Source organism: Bos javanicus, chromosome X (assembly GCF_032452875.1).
Source record: "Bos javanicus breed banteng chromosome X, ARS-OSU_banteng_1.0, whole genome shotgun sequence".
NCBI classification, from domain to species: Eukaryota; Metazoa; Chordata; class Mammalia; order Artiodactyla; family Bovidae; genus Bos; species Bos javanicus.
This window is the reverse complement of record NC_083897.1, coordinates 130,927,288-130,932,774: the sequence shown is the minus strand read 5'-3', so window position 1 is coordinate 130,932,774 and position 5,487 is coordinate 130,927,288.

Below are 5,487 nucleotides of genomic sequence, written 5' to 3'. Positions count from 1 at the left end.
GGAGGGATTGGAAGCAGGAGGAGATGGGAACGACAGAGGATGAGATGGCTGGATGGCATCACCGACTCGATGGACATGGGTTTGGGTAGACTCCGGGAGTTGGTGATGGACAGGGAGGCCTGGCGTGCTGCGATTCATGGGGTACAAGGAGTCAGACACGTTGAGGGACTGAACTGAATCTTGCCCTGTTTGTTGACCTCATAACATTGCCATTAAAAGGAAAGGAGCAACAATAATCCAGATGGTTTCCTGAAGCTTTCTGAAGCTTGCTTTAGTGGTTCCAAGGCCTTTTGACTTGTAGACTTGGAACTATTGATTTAAAAAAATTTTTAATGTATTTATTTATTTTTAATTGATTGATGATTGCTTTACAATATTGATTTGATTTCTGTCATACATCAATGCGAATTAGCCATAGGTGTACATATGTCCCCTCCCTTTTATATCTCCTTCCCACCTCCCACCCGTTACCATCCCAGGTTTTTACAGAGTCCCAGTTTGAGTTCCCTGAGTCATACATCAAATTTCCATTGGCTATCTATTTACATATGTTAGTGTGAACGCTCCCATGCTATTCTCTCCATTCATCTCGCCCTGTCCTCCACCCTTGTCCCTAAGTCTTTTCTCTATGTCTGCATCTCCATTGCTGCTCTGTAAATAGGTTCATCAGTACCATCTTTCTAGATTCCAAATATGTATGTGTTGATATATGATATTTATTTTATCTCTTTTTGATTTACTTCACTCTGTATAATAGGCTCTAGGTTCATCCACTGCATTAGAGCTGACTGAAATGTGTTCCTTTTTATGGCTGAGTAGTATTCCATTGTATATGTGTACCACAGCTTCTTTACCCTTTCATCTGTTGATGGACATCTAGGTTGCTTCCATGTCCTAGCTATTGTAAACAGTGCTGCAATGAGCATTGGGGTACATGTGTCTTTCAGTTTTGTTTTTTTCAGGTTATATGCCTAGAAGTGGTATGTATGGTGGTTTTATTCCTAGTTTTTTAAGGAATCTCCATACTGTCTTCCATAGTGGCTGTATAAATTTACATTCCCACCAGCAGTACAAGAGGGTTCCCTTTCCTTCACACCCTTTCCAGCACTTGTTGTTTGTGGATTTTTTGAGAATGGCCATTCTGACTTGTGTGAGGTAGTTTTAATTTGCATTTCTCTAATAATGATTGATTTTGAGCATCTCTTCATGTGTTTGTTAGCCATCTGTATGTCTTTTGTGGAGAAATGTCTCTTTAGGTCTTTTTCCCACTTTTTGATTGGACTGTTTATTTTTCTGGTATTGAGTTGTATGAGCTGCTTGTATATTTTGAAAATTAATCATTTGTCAGTTGTTTCCTTTGCTATTATTTTCTCCCATTCTGAGGGTTGTCTTTCCACCTTGTTTATAGTTTCCTTTGCTGTGCAAAAGCTTTAAAGTTTAGTTAGATCACGCTTACTTATTTTTGTTTTTATTCCCGTTTTTCTAGGAGATGATCATATAAAGGATCTTGCTATAATTTATGTCATACAGCGTTCTGCCTATGTTTTCTTCTGAGAGTTTTATAGTTTCTGGTCTTACATTTACGTCTTTAATCCATTTCCAGTTTATCTTTGTGTATGGTGTTAAGAAGTGTTCTAATTTCATTCTTTCACATGTACTTGTTCAGTTCTTCCAGCACCACTTATTGAAGAGACTATCTTTTTCCCATTATATACTCTTGCCTCCTTTGTCAAAGATAAGGTTGCCTATATGTGTTTGGGTTTATCTCTAGACTTTCTTTTTCCATTGGTCTGTATTTCTGTTTTTGTGCCAGTACCATACTGTTTTTATGATTGTAGCTTTGTAGTATAGTCTGAAATCAGTTGATTCCTCCAGCTCCAATCTTCTTTCTCAAGATTGCTTTGGCTGTTCGAGATCTTTTGTGTTTCCTTATGAATTGTGAAATTTTTTGTTCTCAGTTCAGTTCAGTCACTCAGTCATGTTCGATCCTTTGCAATGCCATGGACTGAAGCATGTGAGGCTTCCCTGTCCCTCACCAACTTGCAAAGCTTGCTCAAACTCCTGTCCATTGAGTCAGTGATGCCATCCAACCATGTCATCCTCTGTCATCCCCTTCTTCCACCTTCAATCTTTCCCAGCATCAGGGTCTTTTTAAATGAGTCAGTTCTTCGCATCAGTTGGCCAAAATATTGGAGCTTCAGCTTCAGCATCAGTCCATCCAATGAATATTCAGGGCTGATTTCCTTCAGGATGGGCTGGTTGGATCTCTTTGCAGTCCAAGGGACTCTCAAGAGTCATCTCCAACACCACAGTTCAAAAGCATCAGTTCTTCAGTGCTCAGCTTTCTTTATAATCCAACTCTCACATCCATACATCACTACTGGAAAAATCATAGCTTTGACTAGATGGACCTTTGTTGGCAAAGTAATGTCTCTGCCTTTTAATATGTTGTCTAGGTTAGTCATTGGTTTTCTTCCAAGGAGCAAGCGTCTTTTAATTTCATGGCTGCAGTCACCATCTGCAATGATTTTGGTGCCCCCCAAAATAAAGTCTCTCACTGTTTCCATTGTTTGCCCATCTATTTGCCATGAATTCATGGGACTAGATGCCATGATCTTAGTTTTCTGAGTGTTTTGTTTTAAGCCAATTTTTTCACTACGACTTTACTAAATTCCCTGATTAGTTCTAGTAATTTTCTGATCATATCTCTAGGGTTTTCTATGTATAGTATCATGTCTTCTGCAAATAATGAGAGTTTTACTTCTTCCTTTCCAGTCTGGATTCCTTTCATTTCTTTCTTTTCTCTGATTGCCAGCTAAGACTTCCAAAACTATGTTGAGTAATAGTGGAGAACCATCACCCTTATCTTGTTCCTGATCTTAGAGGGAATGCTTTCAGTTTCTCACCATTGAGAATAATGTTTGCTGTGGTTTTGTTGTATATGGCCTTTATTACTATGTTAAGGTAGGTTCCTTCGGTGCCCATTTTTTGAAGAGTTTTTATTATAAACAGGTGCTGAATTTTGTCAAAAGCTTTTTCTGCATCTATTAAAACTATTGTATGACTTTTATCTTTCAATTTGTTAATATGGTGTATCACATTGATTGATGAGTGTATATTGAAGACTCCTTGCATCCCTGGGATAAACCCAACTTGATGATGGTGTATGATCTTTTTAATGTGCTGTTGAATTGTTTGCTAGAATTTTGTTGAGGATTTTTGCATCTATGTTCATCAGTGTTATTGGCCTGTAATTTTATTTTTGTGTGATGTCTTTGTCTGGTTTTGGTATCAGGGTGATTGTGGCCTCGTAGAATGAAGTGTTCCTTCCTCTGCAATTTTTTGGAAGAGTTTCCGAAGGGGAGCTATCAATGATTATTATAGAAAGTTATATTTGTTAGAATATTTGTTCACTTAAAATCATAGCCTCTGATTGATATGAATGGTTGATTTTACTCAACCTCCCTTAATTACCTAGATGGCCATGTTGTTCAGTCAATCAGTCATGTCTGACTCTTTGCGATCCAATGGAATGCAGCATGCCAGGCTTCCCTGTCTTTCACCATCTCCTGGAGTTTGCTCAAACTCATATCCATTGAGTCAGTGATGCAATCCAACCATCTCATCCTCTGTTGTCCCCTTCTCCTGCCTTCAGTCTTTCCCAGCATCAGGGTCTTTTCCAATGAGTCAGCTCTTCCCATCAAGTGGCCAAAGTATTGGAGCTTCAGCTTCAGCATCAGTTCTTCCAATGAATATTCAGGACTGATTTCCTTTAGGATTGACTGGTTTGATCTTCCTGCAGTCCAAGGGACTCTCAAGCGTCTTTTCCAACACCACAGTTCAAAAGCATCAAATTTTTGGCGCTCAGCCTTCTTTATGGTCCAACTCTCACATCCATACATGACTGCTGGAAAAACCATGGTTTTGACTATATGGACCTTTGTCAGCAAAGTAATAACTCTGCTTTTTAATACCCCCTCTAGATGGCCATGGCTGTGATCTAATTTTAAGTGATCTAATCACTCCAGAAAAGACTGTGTATTCCATGAAAATAAGAACATAGTTAAAGGCATTTCTCCTTGAAGGGACATTTAGAGGGCAAATAACATGACCAACCATATTCTCTTAAAACACAAAAAGGAATCTTGAAACTGAGGGATGAGATAAGTCATCCTGGGTTGATTGTGGCTACCAAATATGAGAAATGGGCTAGAGCTCAGGCCTTCTCCATCCTGATCTTACCATCTTTCCATTGTTTCATGACTCCTCAGACTTTAAAAAATTTTTTATTGAAATGTAGTTAATTTACACTGTTTCCTTCAGATGGATGTATAGCACAATGATTATGATATAAAGGTATACATACAGATTATTTTTTATTTATATTCTCTCCCATTATAAGTTATTGCAAGATAGTTTAGTTCCCTGTGCTATACAGTAGGTCCTTGTTGGCTACCTATTTTATATACTGTAGTGTGTATATTTTCATCCCAAACTCCTAATTTATCCCTCTCTACCTTTTTCCTCTTATGAGAACCATAAGTTTGTTTTCTAAGTCTATGAGTCTATATCTGTTCTGTAAATAAGTTCATTTGTATCATTATTTTAGATTCGACATATAAGTGATATCATATGATATTTGTCTTTGGCTTACTTCACTTTGTATGATAATCTCTAGGTCCATCCGTGTTGCTGCAAATGGCATTCTTTCATTCTTTTTAATGGCTGAGTAATATTCCATTATATATATATAATGGAATATATATATTCCACCATATTTTCTTAACCCAGTCATCTGTTGATGGACATTTAGGTTGTTTGCATGTCTTGGCGATTGTAAACAGTGCTGCAGTGAACATTGGGGTGCATGTATCTTTTTGAATTATGGTTTTCTCTGGATATATGCCCAGGAGTGGAGTTGCTGGATAATATGGTAACTCTATTTTTAGTTTTTAAAGGAACCTCCAAACTGTTCTCCATAGTGTCTGTATGAATTTACATTCTTACCAACAGTGTAGGAGGGTTCCTTTTTCCACACCCTCTGCGGCATTTATCTATAGACTTTTTGTTGATGGCCATTCTGACTAGTGTGAGGTGATACCACATTGTAATTTCGGTTTGCATTTCTCTAATAGTTAGTGAGCATCTTTTCATATGCCTGTATGTCTTCTTTGGAGAAATGTCTATTTAGATCTTCTGTCCATTTTTTTTAAAGAAATAATTTTATTTATTTATTTTTGGCTGTGCTGGCTCTTCATTGCTGTGTGGGCTTTCTCTAGTTGCAGTGAGTGGGGGCTACTCTCTAGTTGCAGTGCACAGGTTTCTTACTGTGTGTGTCTTTTATTGTGGTGTTATTTCATATTGTGGTGTCTTGTCTTGTTGCAGAGCATGGGCTCTAGGGCATCTGGGCCTCAGTAGTGTTGGTTCCATGGCAACCCACTCCAGTACTCTTGCCTGGAAAATCCCATGGACGGAGGAGCCTGGTAG